A 21821-nucleotide genomic window follows, 5' to 3' on the forward strand; every position below is an offset into this window, starting at 1 on the left:
AAATTGTGTAAAAGTATCCAATACGAAGGTTGTGGACCCTCTAGAGGTCACAATTTTTATCCGATTTTGATGAAACTTAAAACATATCTTTATATTCCAAAGATCTCAGTCCCCTTTGATATTTGTGCATTTCAGACCATAACTTTCTGGATTGTTGCCCCTGATTATACAAAAAAATCCGGTTTGTTTTTAGCTTGTTCTCTATCCATCTCGTGCTGTTCCCCTGTCCACCCTACGATGCTCTAACCATGACTTAACGATAGAAGATGATCTAAATTAAAATTACCAGGACTTGAGAGACTTTGTCCATTTTGTATTGTACGCGACGTCGAATCTGGGTAGGTATCATTTCTGCTTGGCATTTTCCTACTATTTACATCTACGACAGCAATTAATACCTATTTATAAGTATCAAAACCCGAACACAGAGAAGTTAATCTCATCATTAAATTATAAAAGTATTGCCATTATAAATAATTTAGCGAAATATCCTTTCCTCGCCTTCAAAGAGCGCCAGCACACCAGTCCAGAGGAAAACGGTTTAATAAAATAGATTGTATTATATTGTGTAGACACCCTGGCCATGCTGTTATAATGGGCCTGTGGCCGCTTTACAAATAAAACCAATTCCATACATCTGGCTTGATCAGGGAGTAATTGTTCATTATTTCACCAACACAGAATGTCGATGTCAAACAAGCCAACAGTGAGGCTGATGTCACCCGACGAAATAAAAAAAAACAGATGACACCTATTAATTAATTGCACATTTATCTTTTTCAAAAGTATAGAGTAATCAACATGATTATCTATGCTTAGTCTAGGCATAAAATGTTCACTATCAAACTCAGGTTTTGAAGTAACTGGTAGTGAGTGAAACTATACACTAAGATTCATCATTTTAATTGTATATATTTATCACAAATTGCGTTTTAAATATTTATACATGTAAAGGAATTGATATATTTATTTTTAATTATATATTTTCTGTGATATTTGTTTTTATTTACATATATGAATACATCCCTGTGATATTGTTTTAATATGTCTCGTTAAATTCACCATGTTTGGCGCAATATAGTCCGGTTGGAGCTGACGTCTCATAAAACAACATTTTATTTCTCCATCAGAATTAAAGTTACAAGTTATCTTGTCCCAAAGCATCGACCAAAGAAATTGCTTAGCCCTGCTTAGTTTTAATGGGGAATATTAATCATTGAACTCGGGCAAGACATTCGTCTAATGAACATACTTCAATTAAAAGCAGAAATATAATGTTCCAAAGTCTTGACCAATCAAATTGCTTATCGCTACTTAGCCTAAGAAGAAAATTCTCATCATCGAACTTAGTCAATGTATTGATATAATGAATCGATACTTAGAATTTCATGACCCAAAGTTATCGTGTTCTAATATCTCAACCAATCAAATTGCCCATCTCTGCTTGGCCTTAGTGGAAAATGCACATCTTCGAACTCCATCACGGCATTGACCTAATAAACACCTACACCAAGTGTTCAAAAAAGTGTGACGGACAGACAGACGGACGAACCCATTTTAATAGTCACCTGCTTTCTTCGAAATGCGAGGGACAATAATGATCATCTATTTGTTACAAGTGTTGATGAAAGGACAGTTGAAAGTGCAATATAGTGATAACTTCATTGGAAGCAGTTTGAAAGCTAACTGCAAGAAATCACCTTAATGGAAGTCGATAAAGTCATAAACAGAAGGAAGTGTGACTTTGGAAGTATTATTCAAGTGAACAGTGGGAATGGTTAGTGATTTCGTCTTTTGATGCAAGCAAGGGAGTTACAATAGAATATTATTTAAACGACTCCAGTGCAAGTAATTCTTTAAAAAAAAACATTCTCGTACCTTGAACTGACTGGTATTGTATGTTAGTAGCCATCTTTGATCTGGTCGTAATTAAAACTGCACAGTCGTTATAAATTATATTCAGCTTGGTTTTAATTTAGCTTTTATAAGTATTCAGACCAGCCAATCTGAGGCAAAGAGATGGATTAAAATATAATCAATCGTGTAATTTAAACATTAAAACGTCCTGTGATTTAGGTACACACCGCAATGATTTGCTGACAAAATAAAATTGACAGTATAAATTCACAACTACTGGATTTTATGAAACTAGGAAGATTGCTCAATAGGGAATGATGTACCCCTCTGATAGGGCCGGAAAATGATCCCTTATGATCAAAGATTATTTTCTCACACACTATTAGGATGGGTGTGGTTTTATATTAAGAACATAAGCCCGATCGAAGAATGAATCATGCAAGTTAATTCAATATAAAACAATAATTAGGGTTTCACACTGCGTAGCTTGTGTGAAACACTATTGTTTTTGTTAAAATTATTCTTATTATTATTCTTATTATTATTATTTTTTTTTTTTTCCAATTTGATTGTATCTCAGAAACTACTTGTCGGATTGATTCGATGTCTTCGGTTTTACTGGAAAAGTGGGTGTGACTTAGAGATTAAAGCTATTTTGAACGTTCTGCGATAATGCGAAATGTCCGAAATCGTCGAATTTGTCGATTTTTGAAATATTGCCGTAATATTAACAATAATCGTCGGATTTTAACCTTGGATACATTTTGACATAGCCAGAGACAAGGCACATAGCCACGGTTCTTTAGATTTTTGATTTTCCACGAATCGTCGGAGATATTAGGCGCCAAATTTTGAAAATTTAAATTTAAATTTTAATGTGGTATTTTACCCAGGGTTAAAGAGTCATCTGATTTGACCAAAAATGGCACCATTTTTTGTCATCGTAAATTTCCTTGACCCCCATTGGCTAATTCAGTTTTTCAGTCCTGGATTAATTATTTATTGCTCGATTTGTATAAAACAAAGTTCATATGCTCCGTAATCCAAAATGTCATTTTTTTTGTTACCGGTAAAGTTACCTTTCGGCAACGGAAGTGACGTAAATTTAGCAAAAACTACAATTTTGACAGTTCGGTACCACTTTTTGAAAGCAAATATTATTTTTTTCAAATCTGGTATGACTGAAAGTGTGTGCCCTGTAAAGGCGCAGAAAACATCGGGCTCAGTTTTTTTAATTTCGATTTCGTTTTCGGGTCATTTTGATTTAAAGGTGAAAAAAGGTGAAAAAATGAGCTATTTACAACCCATTCAGGCTTTTCATATTTTAAAATATTTCTTCGCAACTTTCATAAACTTGTAGCATTAATCCATACGAAGAGAATCTATCTCAAAATTAGTTTGTAATATGAGCAGTTGCCGAGAAATGGTCAATTTTGCATGAGTCACTCTTTACGCTATTGTGTCTGTAAAAGAGTCAATTATTATTGGATTTTCATAAAAGTGACACCATTTGATGCGTAATGTCAATTGTGACTAGTTCAACTCAATTTAACATTTTCCATGTCACCGGAAATGACGAAATTTGGGTAAAAACTGTATTTATAGCCTTAGAAACAAATAATTTATTGAAATGAGTCGTATTTGTTGTTTGTTTAATATTTTGATATTTGATTCTAATCAACTAATAGAATGAACCCATACGATCATATAGGTATCACAAAATGGTTTCTAACTTGTTCAGTTGTAGAGAAATAGGTAATTTTCAACAGGTCACTTTTCAAGGTTTTTTGTCCATAAAAGTGTCAATTATTATTCGATTTTCATGAAATTTTCACTATGTGATACCTAATGCCATTTACGATTTCATACAAGTAATTTAAGATTTTCATTATCACCGGAGGTAACGTCATTTTGGCAAAAACTGTATTTTTAGCTTTCAAAACAGATATTTTATTCAAATGAGTCTGAGTTGTTATGTTTTTAAAATTATGATATTTGATTCCAATCAACAAATAGAATAAACCCATACGATCATACAGATTCCAGAAAATGGTTTCTAACTTGTATGGTTGCAGAGCAATTGACGGTTTTCTACAAGTCACTTTTTAAGGTTTTTGGTCTATAAAAGTGGCAATTATTATTCGATTTACATAAAATTTTCACCATGTGATGCCTTATGCCATTTCTGATTTCATAAAACTAATTGAATATTTTCATTATCACCGGAAGTACTGTACACTTACATGTAACAAATATATAAAATGAATTGATATTGCTGGATTTGGTTGATTCGGCGTCCATTTTATTTGATGTGTGCAATGATGAGGTGGAAACCTGTTTAATGGTTTCATTGGTACCGGAAGTGACATATGTTTAGGGTAACGTGGCACCGGTGAAACCCGTCATTACTGCATCGCAGTTCTAGTTCTATATTTGTAATTTCCATAATCTATAAGGTATGCTCTTCATGAATAGTATTTTAATACAAAATGATCTATGTACCTAATATTATATCTGTCTTAGAATCAATCATTTACAAAATATAGATCAATGACATTACACACATTTTCCTAAAAATGCATTTCTTTGATTTCAGGAGACGCAATATGTGAGTAATATTGTGCATGTTGTCTATTTTTTTCATTTTCACGATATGAAATCAAAATTTAAACATCAAAAGTGGACAGGAAGGTTTACCAAATACTAACTAAATACTACCACATATTACCTGATTTTTATGAAAACTAACAGAAAACTTGTATGTATATTTCCAAATTTAGTCAATTCGTAGGAGAACTTGCAAAAAGATGTACGGCAAATGTGATTATTATCAATGTCTCGTGATACCAGTTATCTCTCTTGATCATATATATACTATCAGAAATCAATCCATTTCTGTAAAATAATGTTCAAATACTACCAATCAAGGATTAAATTAATAATACTTTTGTGAATAATAATTAGCCTAATATTTATTCAATGTTTGCCGTTCCTTTATCATTGATACTATAAATATATATTTCAGATTACGTACGATTAGGTCATATCGATGGATAGGTAATCTTAGATATAATCAAATACACAAGTGTAAGTAAACCCATTCTAGAAATTGATGAAACCGGTCTATATTACAAGGTAATCTTTTCATTGTTACAAAATGTATTGAATATAGTAATATAATGGTAATTTATTCCATAAAAGGGGGCTTTAAACAGCAAAAGAACGTTGTCAAGAATTTAAAAGTTTGGCTTTAAAAGAATTTTATCATCAGATGATCTATGATTTCTACTTAATATAATATACTTCTAAATGTTCAGATAAATACACTGGAGATTATTTTTAGATTTAAACGAGCTAAATAGCTAATATTTGGGACCTAGAAATTGAGACGAATGCGTCGCAACGCATTTAAAAATGTAATATGAAGGTATATAAACTGATTTACGTTCAGTCATTTCCGTTTTTACTCTTTAAGTTCAAATCAGTTATGTTCGGCGAAATACACCAGAAGTCTCAATCGAATGGCAATCTCTAACGTCTGGTTATTCTAGTCTACATCGATAGTATTTATTGCGCATGCTCTTCAGATAAGAATATGACGTCACCGTTTGACATGACCTGCGGAATATGTCTAGTCTCGTTCTTCGAGTCCCTTGTTAAAAATGGCGCCGAAACGCATTATGGTATACGATTCGTGTAACAATGAAAAATGTTTATTTTGTTTGAAATATTGGATGTCAGAAGACCATCTTTTCCCGGTAAGATCATAGCATCAATGTTGATTTAAATTGACAAATAATTCGTGTTTGAGTTAGAGATTTAGCTACTTTAAACGTCAATAGAAAAAAATTAAAATCAGAGGCTGGTAATCAATGAAAAACTTTAAGAACATGTGTGATGTGATTAATATTTCTAGTGCGGGCTACAAGGACGTGCTGCTGGGTTCTGTACTATTTCTAATTTATCAATCAGTTTACGATTTAAGCCAACTAATAAAACGTTAAGTACGCGGAACGAAAATGTCTAAAAATATATTAGTTTAATTTTTTGTATCTTAATTGTGTTTATTTATATTGATTACCAAAGATTACATTGACAAAATCTAAAAAAAATACCTAATATACGTAGGTCATTTAAAATCGGTATTTTGTGTAAAGAGAATTCCTAAATATTATCTTGTCTTCGGCTTTGTCTCTAATACAGCTTTCACAACGTATATACATTCAGTTCTCCCCCCGCCCCCCCCCCCCATTGTCTCGTCTGAACTAAACAGCCCCCCTTCCCCATTTGCATATCGCCCTACAAACAGCTTTCCCAAACCCTTTAGAACATGGATAGGTCCTGCACCAGACACCCTCTTCTTCCCACGCATCTACCAATGGATTGGCCTCAGTTACAAAACCGATTCCAACCACCACCAGGCTTCTACCAACCACCGCCAGGATTCCAGCGCCGACCAAACCAACGCCTACCAAAGCAGCGCCAACCAAACCAACGACAACCACCCTCAGAGAATTCAGGTTTCATCAAGACTTTCTTCCAGGTCCTCCAATGCCTCCACCATTTGACCATTATGGAGAGCCAGGAGAACGGAGCACCCACCAGAAGTTTCGCCTGGAAGATCCAGGATCTGAACAAGTTTGTAAAGCCGGCCATGAAAACACCTGTAGCCACAACCATTGAGGTATTGATCCTGAAATGGGCCAAGGACGTCGTCTCATCCGTGTCAACACACTACCGAGTCTAGAAATGGTTCCACTACTGATGTGTTCCGCCTTACTCCAACCACAGTAGTGACTCGTCCTACGGAGTTCCTTTGCGCAAGTTTTTTTTAATCAAATGACTACAAAAGGTTACTGGCCTATAGCTCCCTTAATTTACACATAAACTGGCCCAAAATTGTACTGCGCATAGCTTAACATATAATAAACCAATTCCTATTGAAATAAAGGTGAACGCCCACCATTCCTACCCTTGACACCACTACCAAGCCGTCTATCAGCTGCAGACTATCACCCAGACTTTCCACGAAGAGACTACACAGCTACAAAGGTAAAGATGAGAAGGGTTCATGGTACCTACAACCTGTGCTGGCTAAGACCCTGGTTATTGGATCCTCTAACCTGGCAAGGATAGTATCCCTTGTCTGGGACTGGGAGATCCATAGCTATTCTGGAGCCCAGATCTGTCAAACAGATCCTACAGAAATACATGGGACCCGCACCCGAGGAAATGGGAGGAAGCTGGACCAAGGATACACGAGCAAATGCTAGATCTGCTCGTGGTGGCTAGAGCAGTTTTCCCAACAACCAAGCTCTTCACCACACAGATCCTCACTTCTTCCCCCTTCCGACTAGACAACCAGATCGCCTACCAAAATATCAACAGCTACAACCAACTGATCTCCGCTGTACCTTCACCAAACGCCACCACACTACCAAACTTCAAGGGGAAAGTCAAATTGAAAGGAGACACGGCCAGAGATAATCAACTGTTGGATGGGGAATTTAAACTAGAATCGGGGGAAAGGAATGAGTAGCCGTCTTTAGGACAAGACAGTTGTTAATTTGAGCGACAGACTTCTCAGCCTCCTAGAACTTACCCCCACGATAACAGCGATCGATTCCAAAGAAAACCGCCGAACAATTCATTATCACCAGCCCTTCTAAACACTTTCGACCAAATGAACACAGAAATATTATCCCTTCAACCACAATCACAAATACCAAATCTCAACCGGGCCGCATAAACAGCATTAAATACCCTCAAAAAAGACAAAAACATAACAATTAAGAAAAGTGACAAAGGCTAGTGTTGTGTCATTATGAATCGCACAGACTACATCTCAAGAGGCAGAAAAACAATAAGGTAATCCTAAACATTACATTAAATTAGACCAACCAATCTTTAAAGACACCGCAATCTTAATAAACAACACCTTACATGAACTGCAATACAAGAAATACATAACAGCAAAACAATATGATTATCTATCCGTTAAATCTGACAGCCGACAACGACATATCTATACACTACCAAAAATACATAAAAATTCAGAAACAGAATGGTTTATACCTAATAAATTACCCAAGGGACGCCCAATAATATTAGACTGTGGCAGCGAATCATACAATGTATCACAATATATAGACCATTTCTTATTACCCCTAGCATTCCAACACGCTTTCTATCTTAAAGACACTAACGAGTTTATTCACAGTTACGAGTCCCTGAGCACACCTATGATAATATCAATCGTCGTACAGAGAATGTACACGAACATCGATAATAACACAGGTACTGAAGCAGTTAGGAAATCATTTCTTATGAGCCCACAAACATCCGACCGGACGAAGAAATCCTCAAATTACTCGACATTTGTCCGAGGAGGAAGACTTCACATTCAACGACCAAGTATACCTCTAGTCTTCAGGAACTCCGATGTGAAAACGATTTGGCCCTAGTTACGCAAATCTCTTCATGGCCGAGTGGGAAAGGGAAGTTTTGCCACTCTGCCCATTAAAACCAGATTTCTATGGACGTTTTTAGGTGACGTTTTCATAGTCTGGACGTACACACTAGACAAATTTTGGGCGTTTTTCAACATTCTGAACAATCATCATCCATCTGTCAAATTAACCGCAAATGCAAGTCATAACAGCATAGATTTTCTTGACACCACCGTCTTTAAAAGTAGCAACACCAAAAACACCGACCAAGTATTTTTCAAAGAAACCGATACACATCAATTATTGTTCAAGAGCTCCTTTCACCCCAAACAAACCTTCTCTGGCATCATAAAATCACAGATTCTCCGTTTTCATATGATATGTACTCAGAAGACCGACTTTGAGTCAGCATGTACGCTGGTATTTAGCAAACTAAAAGAAAGGGGATACTCCAAACGCTATCTACGTCGTATTAAAAACAACTCTGTAGCTGAACTTGCCGCCAAAGAAACAAATAATATGCAATCAGCAATTACAACCAAAACTTGTGGCCATCCAAGATGTCCAACATGCAAAATCTTAAACATATCCGACCATTTCCATAACAAAACATCTGGCACACAATTCCCAATAATAGACCAACTTTCATGCAGTAGTTCAAATATAATTTATCTAATTTCATGTAGAGAATGTGACAAGCAATACGTAGGGGAGACTCAAAATGCACTTAGGGAAAGAATTAACGGTCACCGATCAGACATAGTCACCAAAAAAGACAAACCGGTCTCAATTCATTTCAACCAACCAAATCATGACATTTCAGATCTTATTGTCACGCCAATAGAAAAGACCAAGAGCGACTTTGAAACTACAGAAAAAATTAAAACGTTTAGGCTAACAAGAGAAATATTCTGGATTGACAAATTGAAAACAACAGCTCCCCTAGGTTTGAATATTCATACGGCTAGCGCAATAGCCCCTTTTGTAGTTCCATTTAGCGCAACAGCAGCAAGTGCATTCAAAATCATCAGAAAACACTATACTGATCTCCAAGAAAATCACCCGAAAATATTCACACAGAAACTTATAATTGCATATTCCAAAAATAAAAATCTGAACGATATCCTAGTGCACAGCAAATTAGATTAAATAAGACCAGTCTCACCCTAACCCAAAACAAACCATATATCAAATCCTATCCCTACCGTTAGTTAAAACAAAAATTTGTGGCCATCCCAGATGTCAAATGATAAATATATCCGACCAGTTCCATAACAAAACATCTGGCACGCAATTACCAATATTAGACCAACTTTCATGCAGCAGTACAAACATAATTTACCTAATTTCGTATAGACAATGTGACAAACAATATGTAGGAGATACCCAAAATGCACTTAGGGAAAGAATTAACGGTCACCGGTCAGACATAGTCACCAAAAAAGACGAACCGGTCTCAAATCACTTCAAGCAACCAAATCATGACATTTCTGATCTTATTGTCACGCTAATAGAAAAGACCAAGAGCGACTTTGAAACTCCAGAAGAAATTAAAACGTTTAGGCTAACTCGAGAAAAACTCTGGATTCACAAATTGAAAACAACAGCCCCTCTCCCTCCCGGTTTGAATATCCTCACAGCTAGCGCAACAGCATCAAGTGCGTCCAAAATCACCAGAACACTATACTGATCTCCAGGAAAATCACCCGAAAATCTTCACACACAAACTTATTATTACATATTCTAAAAATAAAAATCTGAACATCTTAGTGCACAGTAAATTAGATTAAATAAGACAAGTCATCATGCTAACCCAAAACAAATCATATCAAACCCTAGCCCTAACCGTTAGTACATAAAATTAACTAGATATACGAATCTCTAGCCCTAACCCGGTGATAGTGGAACAAACACATTTTTAGAAAATCCAAGTCTTAGTAATAAACGCACTAATGTGGCTCTCACCCGAGAGCCTCAAATTTATTGTTTTCTTCAGAAACAAAAATGCCAGAATATCACAACCACCATCCAAGGACGACCATCTGCGCCACCAACACCAAAAAACAGTGAAATCACCTTTGTATATAAATGTAATGTATTGTATGTATTTTTATAAAACTAGGAAATATCACGAACTAAATTTTCATTATCCTAGGGCAGTGCTTATGTGGAGACCTAACCTCTCCCCCCAAATTCTTAAACCTAACCCAAACCCTAATAATAGATATCGGTGGACTAATGAACCCGCGGACTAGTGAGCATTCCTCAAATTTTCAGCGTTTATTGTACCAATGCAGAGGATCTTTATCCCACATTGTCATGTGAACGTATTATACTATTATGTCGTCGCCTACTATCTTCTCCCGTCCATTCACATTTGTTAGTAGACTCTCTAGATGTCACAATTTTTACTTGATTTTGATGAAACTTTTGTTTATTTCTAAATGATCTCGGATGGGTTCGACGTTGGTGCGAATCGGACAGCAACTTATGGGGCTATGGGCGCCCTGCCTTCTTTTTCGTTTAATTGTGAAATAGGTAAGTAGGTTGCAAACCCTCCATACGCAACATTTTGTTGTCCGATTCAGATGAATCATAAATCGACATACCTCTAATCAATGTACTACTCTCAGACCAAATATTAATATAGTTAAAAGCAGTATAGCTTTAAAAGAGCCAAACTGTGGAATTGAATCTTTTCAGGCAAAACCTGCTTAATTACCGTAAATCTATTTCAAATATACCCTAAACTCTTTTTCTATAACATTTCTTCTAAAACTTTTATTATATGCATTTTGTAACTCCATATTTTAAGCATATACCTACGGTGGCTAAGGGGGTGAGGCGCTGACTCGCTAGCCTGTAGGTCGCGTGTTCGATCCCTGCATTGGCCGAGAAGTATTCGGAGCCACGGTGGGTAAGACCTAGGCTCACTCGCCTGTAAGTTGCGTGTACGATCCCTGCATTGCCCGAGAAAGTTCATCGGGATTTTCCGACGCAGTTCCCCCTTTGTCAGTGGTGCAGAAAGGAGGGCCCGACAAGGACAGCTATTTAGTCGTTCGGTTGGGACGAAAAACTGAGATCCCGTGTATACATTGACTTGTACGTAAACACCCCTGAGCAGTTAGAATTCTATATAAGAGTAGGCCATAGTGCCGCTGGAATATTTTCCTCATAGCACACTGTATGGCGTATGCCCGTCTTCATTAACCCAGTCAGAGGAGAATAGTAGGATGTTCAACCTCATTTCATTTCTCCTAAGTATTCAAAATTTTTGTTTTATGACCCTCATATACTGTACTTAATCTGTTTAAGTCCTTTGCACATTTCCCCTATTGTGGTAGGTTATTTAATTTATCACGTTATATCTTTTGTATTACTGTGACAAATTTTACATTAATATGCATTTCTTACTGTTAATTCCATGAATGGGGGGAGGGGGCGCTAATTTTGTCAAACTTATATTGAGGCAAAATGACTTTTACATACGCCTGTTATATTTATTTATTGGGAAATTATTATTCTTTAACGTGCATACCTTGCCTTTATGTTAAACCATCCTTGCCTTTATTGCTCCGAGTATTTGCTATACCGTTTTCTCCAATGCGAGTGAGTGATGAAAGCCTAAATCTACTCCCTAATAAAATTGATGGTAAATCTAGACTTATCGTATACAGTAACAGCTAGAACTAATGGGTGGACAGATAAAGAGAGTAATTTTTGGCGGTTAGTTTGGTAGGATCTGCCTAAGAATTACTTAGAACTTTGGGCCCACATGTCATAGATAATTATCAGCTGATGGTTGGTGCACTCAGCTGACACAGGTTTACAAAACCGAGCTCAATAGAAGACCTAGATGTAAGACTGAATCTCTTCCAGTTGCCCAAGCTACAAGAAGAATGATAAGTCTAGCTTATCCTCAGGCTACCTCAGAAATGAGGGAAATTTTGGCTTCAATAATACACAGATGAGAATGTTAGTCAGCCAGGTTAAATCAACAGATCTGAATAATACTCTTCATCATCCTGTAGCTATAAAAGCTATATGGCGAATATTTTTCAGGAATCTGCTAATTTTGTGACCTCCGCTAAAACTGTTCGAAGTGACACTTAAAAAGACAAGCGGTTGTCATGCAAGATACGCCAACATTTTGCAAGAGATGGACATAGAACGAGCTAAAAAAAATAATGTGATTTTTTGTACAATCAGGGGCCATAATCCTGGAAGATATGGTCCGATATCGAAAGGAACCGATAGATCTTTGGGTTATGAACATACATTTCAAATTTCATCAAAATCAAATAAAAATTGTGACCTCTAGAGAGTTCACAACCTTCGTATTACATACTTTTACACAATTTGCGCACAAAGAGCGGACATTTTGTTGGGCAGTTTCATTTCAATTTTCCCGAAATTCGAATTCAACCTTGATTATGGTGGAATGGTGATATATTTAAACGGACATTTTGTTGGGAAGTTTCATTTCAATTTTCCCGAAATTCGAATTCAACCTTGATTATGGTGGAATGGTGATATATTTAAACGTTTTTTAAAAATCTGAAAAAATAGTGACCTCTAGAGAATCCGCAAGCTAACCAGCGGCTGCCAGGCAGGATACGCCAACATTTTGCAAGATGAATAGAAAACAGGCTAAAAGAAAAGCGATTTTTCGTACAATCAAGGGCCATAATTCGGGAATTTTGAAAGGAACCCAGATCTTTGGGTTATGAACATGTATTTTGAGTTTCATCAAAATCGGACCAAAATTATGACCTCTAGAGGGCCCACAACCTTGATATACCATATTTTTTTTTACACTATTTGCGTACGAGGGGCGGCCATTTTGCCCGACAGTTTTGGTCCGATTTTCACGCAATTCGAACTCAAGCGTCATTACAGTGTAACGGTGATATATTCAAACGGTTTTGTAAATCGGATCATAATTGTGACCTCTAAAGGGACCACAAGCTAAAAACGCGATTTTTCGTACAATCAGGGGCCATAATTCAGGAAGTTACGATCCGATATGCGCAAATATCGAAAGGAATCAAGATCTTTGCGTAATAAACATGCATTTTAAGTGTCATAAAAATCAGATGAAAAGTATAATCTCTCGAGTGTCGTTCAATCAGGGGCCATAATCCATGAAGGTATGGTCCGGTATATGCTAATATCGAAAGGAACGGAGATCTTTGGGAGATAGACCTAAGTTTCGTCAAAATCGAATAAAAATTGTGGCCTGTAGAGTGTCCACAAACACATTGTGGACGGACGGACAGGGGCGACGACTATATCCGTCCACATGAAAATGTGGACGTATAAAAAGGAGGTTAGGAAAAAAGGGGCTTCGGATCAGATAAAGGCTGGTAGTAATGATATCGACCATTCAGTTGAAATAAAGATGCCGAAGGATGAAATTATGGCAATGAAAGATATAATAACAACTCTGTCATCTAAACTGAATACGGAGTCAAGAAATAAGGCACCTCTTGCTTCTATTATGTGTTGGCTTTGGTTAAGAAAAGGACAATATGCATCATCATGTCCAAAAAAGTTCATTACAAGGACCCCCAAGCCAGGAACTCGGATTTCCCAGGACATTATTAGAAGAGAGGCTGAAAGCAGTGTCGGGATAATGTCCCCAAATTCCAATGGATTATTTCTTGAAAGTTTTGTTGCGGGATTACAATAAACTAAACAAAGAACGCAAGCCAATACAAGATACACAGTATAACAGGCTGATGGTTCCGTCACCTGGGGAGGGGAGTGTATAATCACTTCTAAAGTGAATTCTTCAGCCCAAGGAATTTGATGACAACGATATAGGTGATAAAGAGATATGTCTATTTCCTCCATGTTATTCCAGATACGAATCATATGTCAAAATTACAGGATCGTGTTTAAAGTAAGATATTAAGGTGGGTCAATCAAGGGAGACCATCATGGGATGAAATCTCTGGTGAATACCCTCATTTAAACGCCTTATGGTCCAGTCGTGTTTACTGATGATTAAGGATGGTGTTTTGAAAAGAGAATTGGTATCTTCAGGAGAGATGGACAAATGGATCTTGTTCATGACATTTCACCCAGTGGACATTTCGGGGGGGGGGGAGAGAAATCATACTCATGCATAAGAAAACTTAGCCAATTATTTTATTGGCCAGACATGAGAGATGTGTTTGACAGTGGGTTAGTTCTTGTGAGTCTTGTGCTCGAAGAAAGAATCCTGTAATAGGTTTCCCTGATGGAACGTATAGCTGTAGATATAATGGGCCCCCTTTCTGAAACCGATTTTGGAAATAGATATATTGTTGTTACACAGGATTATTTTACCAAGTGGCTTGAGGCAATAGGCATTTCTGATATGCGAGCTGAGACGGTTGCAGATGCTTTGCTTACTATGATCTGGAGGTTTTGGGTTCAGGTAAGTATTCATTCCGATCAAGGCGCACAGTTTGAATCAGACTTATTTCATCGTTTGTGTGATTTATTAGATGTCACTTCAACGAGATCTGCACGATACCACCCTGCTTCTGATGGCCGGATCGAGTGGTACAATCGCACAATACAAAATATGTTGAGAGATTACGTTAATAATAAACACATCGATTGGGATTCGTATTTGGGCTTAGTATGTTGTGCCTATCGTGCTACAACACATGACAGCACTGGTTTACACACCAAATAAATTGATGTTAGGGCGAAAAGTTAGTTTGGGAGACCTTCTGGTGATTTGTTTACATCTGTTTAGTTCGTAAACAATATTATTTGTGAATATGGTATGGTTTGATGAAATCGGCTTTACTTTCCAAGAAACAATACGATCAGCACTGTACACATAATCAGTTTTCTATGGGAGATGCATTTGATTAATATATTCATGGGAAAGTGTCAGGACTCTCTCCTAAGCTAATTAAGTTTTGGAATGGTCCCTGCACTGTGCTAACAAGAATTGCTGATATGTTATAGCCTATGGGGTTGTCATTGATTCTACAGAGGAACATTATGTTACCCATTATCATATATTGAAAATGGTTACTTCTAGAGAGCATACGGAGTTCAGTCTTTTGATGATGAAAAGTGACAAATCTGGTGATCCACCAGCTCGTTTTAAGCCCTAATCTATTTGTTGTTTTTTCTTATTCATATTGCAGCGAAAGATAGATAGAATAAGGAAAGTATAGCTCTAGATGAGACAAAAAGTGTAAACCGCAGTCTGTTCCTAATTATACTTATAGGGGATGTAGCGCAGCTTTCAGTTATGGGAGAGATTGAGGCCACGTGAAACCACTTTCATCGTTCTACAAGTAGGGGGGGGGGGGTTCTCCTAAGGATTTTATAGCTTAAGTATTCTATTGGGGATTGTCGTGAAGTATCATCTAATGAATATGATTGGAGAAAACATCTTTTGACACATTTCCAGAAAACAGAAAAGGCAAACAAGGCTTTAGAAGCATTTATTGTGAAAAACCTGAAAGAGGAAACTGATGATATAAGTCCAGAGATTGGTATTGGTATTGTAGATCCTGGAATGTTATCTATACTGTTTGAATGGCATTTAGTAATTGAACACATTAAAATAAACACAACAGTTCTATGGATAACAATTACTGTATTTCTATTTAAGTTTACGTTTCAACAATGATTCTCTTGTCGTTATCAAGCACAATACTGATACTATGTATAATCCAAACATTCAATGAAATCATATAACCCCATATTCATTAAGTGGTTTCCATCCATGTGTACATTACGATTAGATGTTTATTGCATATGGTTTCATTATCATGATCAAAAGTCACTGTTCCCCTAATTTATCGTTTCATTGATGCCGTGTTATACATGAATCACCCATTCCAAAAAAATGGCGTTTCGCTGTTGCATTGTGGGTGATCCGTGAGCAAACTCACGAGGAGGCCGCCATTGCTTTGCATGGGATTTCTCTGACTAAATTGCGAAAATTGTATTTGACCATGGTTAAGTAAGTGTCCAGTGCTCCGGTATGTGGGTGGTTTTATATTGTAAGTGATTCGAAAGGGAAAGGGAAATTCTACAGATTTAGCAGGTAAATGAATGTCGATGACATTTGTATCCACCCTATGTATCATTTTATATGACCACTCGGAATAAAATTATTTGAAAAGTATAAAAGTCATCATTTCTTTGCTGTTTGTGGGTAACATCACATCTTTTATGGGCGTGATGTTAGAAATAAAGTCATCTTTATTATTATTAACCTTGTGAACGGGATAGAGGCTACAGTGTTTGAAGGATGTTTTTTTGTTGTTGTTGTTTTTTTTATTTGGGGGGGGGGGGGCATTGTGGTCATCAGTGTTCCATAACTTTCCGTTTCAGTAGAAAATGAAGCAATGACTTTTAGCATTCCGCAACTTTCGTTTCGGTGTTATCCCCCTTTTCCGAAAAAGTGCGCACGATAGAGGCTGTAAGTTTTAACGTAGGGGCCATGAGAGGATGAATCCCAATAATATTCTACGTTATGCGGCTTTCTCTTCAGGCTTATACGTCCCCCCCCCTTCCTTACCAAAAACCTTGTGAACACGATAAATGCTATAGCTTCGTACGAATTTATTTTAAATTCGCTGCGAACGTGGTCATAAAAGGATAAGCCCTGTCGATAATCAGTGTTATGCGACTTTTCGTAACGCAGTTATTCCCATATTTAGCAAAAATATGCGAGGATGATTGAACCCTAACGATATAAAGCGTTCTGCGCCTTTCCGTTTCGGAGTTATCCCCCCCCCCCCCTTTGTGAACGGGATTGTGGTTTAGTTTTTAACATATTTTTGTCAGAAGAGGCAGGGATTGCCTTTGGTACCTTTTTCAGTGCCCTTTCAATGTGAGGCACAGCTGTAGTACAATATGATAGTTGTTGTGTAAGCGTATTGTGAAGCATTAACATCTGAAAGAATGGACCCTGTTTATTTTCAGCCATTTCCGACTTTTTGTTCCAGTGATATATTGCATGTCCAGAAAGCTTGTCAACACAATATAGATTAGGTTTCTTCCCGGATCCCAGATCCTTATCAAATTTGCTCAACATCCACGTTTTCCTTTCGAATAGGCTGTTTAAGCGTATTTCCAGGCTTTGCATGGCTATCGTATATTCTTTAGGAAGTAGTTGGTAAATATGTACTCTCATGCAATACAAATGTTTATGAAAAAAGTGTATTAGTTTTTAAGGGGGGGCGTAGCTATAGACCATGGAGGTGTATTATATTGACTTAAGTGTATTAACGTAACGTTAACGTCATGGGCCGCCACTGGAGACCAGCCGCCATATTGTTTCAACCGGAAAGAATGACGAAAATGAAATGAAATGGGGTTTAACCTCCTACTATTCTGCTCCGAACTGGGGCTAATGAAGACGGACATACGCCATACAGTGTGCTTTGAGGGAAATTTTGCCCGGACACTATGGCCTACTCTTATATCGAATTCCATCTGTCAAGGGATCTTTTACGTGCACGCCAATGTGTACACGGGACCTCGGTTATTTCGTTCCATTCGAACGACTAGACAGCTGTCCTTGTCCGGCCCTCCGTCCTGCATCACTGACAAGGGGAACCACGCCGGAAAATCAAGATGAACTTTTTCGGCCAATGCAGGGGTCGAACACCCAACCTCCATACTAGTCAGCCAGCGTCTTACCCATTTAGTCATCGTGATCCCCAGAATGACATAAGTGCACTGATGAACGTTATAGTAAACAAAGAGAAATAGACTGACGGAGGGCGGACTAGCCTATTAAAGCAGCAGTTCTAATTCAACAATGTAAACCAAACAATTTATGGCAGACTAACTCTCCGCGATAATTGTGAAGTTTGCTAAACACATGAACATGTAATTATCACATAAAAGTATCGGTAGTAACAAATTAAGTAAATGGATCCACCCGATTTCCAACCTAAAGCTTGGAATGTTCGACGTCTTCTCGCCGTGTTTATTAAATTATTTTAATCTATTATCATGATTATACTATATCTATTAGATCACTATTTCACTTATAATTTATCATACTTACTCTATGAAATGATAATGCACTCCCTTTTCGCCTGACAGTCCGATCGTTAATGTAAATCCGTCGACTTTTCGGGTAGAAATCGTGGAATAAGCTTTATTTTGTAGGTTTTGATGTTTGATTACAAAAAAAACAATGTTGACATTTTTTTGAGTAGGTCTTCATAGTATGGGAGGCCATTATTTGAGGGTAGCCATTTTGCGATAATATTCCAAATTATTTTTTTATTTTCACCTTATTTATAATGTTATCAACATATCAACTGTGATTTGGCAATGTATTAATATTGGCGGCATACATGATTATATCTCAGATTGTTTTCCATCATTTCATGATGATATTTCTAAGATGGCGCCCAGTTTTTAGCGGGAAAATCGGTCGATGTGCTGATTTCGATTAAGTAGTAGTGTTTGGTGTCAATATATATGTTTTCGGGGTCACAAACTCCATTCCTGACATTTATAACCTTCTAAAATGATCACATGTTCATATACTTAGCATATTACCAAGATGGCGGGCATTTTTGGCGGGAAAATGAGACGATGTGCAGATTTTGATTAAGTGGTAGTGTTTGGTGTCAATATATATGTTTACGGGGGCGCAGAATCAATTTCTGACATTTACAACATTGTAAAATGATCACATGTTCACATATTTAGTATATTTCAAATTTTGCTGCCACTTGTGGCGGGAAAATCGGACGATGGGTAGATTTCGATTAAGTAGTTGTCTTTGGTGACAATATATATGTTTTCGGGGAGGCAGATTCGATTTCTGTCATATACAACTACGTAAAATGGTCGTATGTTCACCAATTTAGCATATTTCCAAGACGTGGAACGTTTTCTAAACGTAGAACGAACATGTGGAATGATATTGCGCTGTTGGGTAAACTCAGCACAGGCTTCCAGGAACATGCTACAAGCTTATACATAGCAGAATTGGATTCAGAAACCTTTACAGTAATGTGTTTAGAAAACATCCTGCCACAAACAAAAATATGCTGAATGTGGGAACATACCACCATTTCACGCAGTTGTATATGGCAGAAATCGAATCTGCGTCCCCGAAAAACAAATATTGACACAAAAACGCGACTACGTAATCAAAATCAGCACATCGTCCCATTTTCCCGTCAGACATGAAAGCCATATTGGAAATATGCTAAATATGTGAACATGTGATAATTTTACACAGTTGTAAACGGCAAAAATGGAATCTGCTCCCAAAAAAATATATCCTGATACCATAGACGACTACTTAATCAATATCCGCACATCGTTCCATCTTCCCGCCAAAAATGGCCGTCATATTGTAAATGTGCAAAATAATCATTTTACACAGTTGTTACTGACCGAAATGGATTCTGTGCCCTTGACACCAACGACGACTACTTAATCAATATCAACTCATCATCCTGTTTTCCCGCCAAAAATGACCGCCATCTTAGAAATATGCTAAGTATATGAACATGTGATCATTTTACAAGGTTGTAAATGTCAGGAATAGAATCTGTGGCCGCGAAAACATATATATTGACACCAAGCACTACTACTTAATCGAAATCAGCACATCGTCCGATTCTCCCGTCCAAAATGGTCGCCATCTTGGAAATATCATAATGAAATGATGGAAAACAATCTGAGGTATAGTCATGAACCCTGTCAATATTAATACATTGCCAAATCACAGTTGATATGTCGATAACATTATAAATAAGGTGAAAATAATAAAATAAGTTGGAATATTATCGCAAAATGGCTACCCTCAAATAATGGCCTCCCATGCTATGAAGACCTACTCAGAAAAAATGTCAACATTGTTTTTTTGTAATCAAACATCAAAACCTACAAAATAAAGCTTATTCCATGATTTCTACCCGAAAAGCCGACGGATGGGAATTATGTAACAAACCGAATCCGACTATGACATTGAATCAACCAAAACAACAACTCTCAAGCATGTTGGTATGACCACGTAGGCTAAATCTTCACCCGGTTGTAAAATGGCGGCCAAGCCCAATAGTAGACATGCGATCACGTGATCACCACAGACTCTAGTCAATATATACACCTCAATGATATAGACATACTTTAGTTTGTTGTTTTAGGTCTATCCCTTACTTCTAACATTTGTTGCCTTCTTGGATAACATATTTTCTATACAAATCTCCTTCACGAGAATTCCATATAAGTAGTACAATAGGATAAGGACGGTTAAATTTTCTATAATAATAAGATAGAATAAATTCCATTTCGTTCCAGTAAGTAAGGATGTACATTTTTAATTTTTAAAGAAGACGGTTCATCGCACATTCGTGACCAGTGCCGGATTTACCTGTAAATCTTGACAGGCTGAAACGAATGGTCTAAAGGTGTATTTTTGACACTGTCATAAGTATTTCTTACATGAACACCCGTTAACACCTCAGTCATTGCTCAATTGTGTATAAAACATACCTTCATCTTCCAAAAGGGGGGATTGGGGGGGGGGGGGGCTCATGAGTGGAATAACCTAGTGCCCCTTCTTCATCCAAATCCGTTTCTGTCCATGGTCATACATATTTACACTCTATAGGTTTTGTTTTCCACTCGACGCCGGATTTATAACTGGGTATGGAATTCTCAGTAAAGCTTGTCATGTACATGGTAAAAAAAAACTTTCCAGTAACGGAAATAGCTGAGTGGTTAAGTAATATACTGATTCGCTAAAATAAAGGTCAGAAATACATTGCTTTATTATTTATATTATATTTCCTGCTAAACTACTTTCTGCAAAGGCAGTCCCCGGTTGTATGTGACAAGGAGTAGGGTCACCTGTCCAACCACTTGGGTTTTCTCCGTTTTCCTCCCACTGCTAAAGACCCCTACGCGCAAGCGAATTATTGAAATAAAATTGAACCATGTGTTAGTCTCGAAATGACCTAGTTTGTGTCGAGTGGACGTTAAACCCCATTTCTCTCTGTGTAAAGTGTCTGGGTAATATGTAGTCTAACACTATAAATTTTGCTTTATAATAAAAAATAATCGTTTTCTATAATGCTGAACATTCAGTCAGTCTGACTGCTCTGTGGCGCTTTACAGTGTAGAAGATATGATTATAAAAAAACATACATGTATATACAAATAAACAAAAGAATACAGAGGAATAGTCAAGTTACAATATACAAATAAAAAGTGAAGCATTTAAATTATAGTTCAAACGTTTGGGTAAAAAAAACGGGTTTTTAGACGTCGTTTAAATATAGCGAAGTTTGGACTTCCAGAGGCAATTTGTTCCATTCTCTTGGTGCGGCAAAAGCTCTCTCACCAAATTCTGACTTCTGTTCTGGACATACAGGTTGGTTTTTATGAGATGAACGTAAGGAACGAGAAGGTACATATTAAACAGTTGAAAGTGATTGTGTTAATTTTGAAAATGATGCGTTGATTAACCGGTAGCCAATGTAACTGCTTTAGATCAGGTGTAATATATAT

The sequence above is a fragment of the Patella vulgata genome, chromosome 3 (assembly GCF_932274485.2).
Source record: "Patella vulgata chromosome 3, xgPatVulg1.2, whole genome shotgun sequence".
Lineage (NCBI taxonomy): Eukaryota > Metazoa > Mollusca > Gastropoda > Patellidae > Patella > Patella vulgata.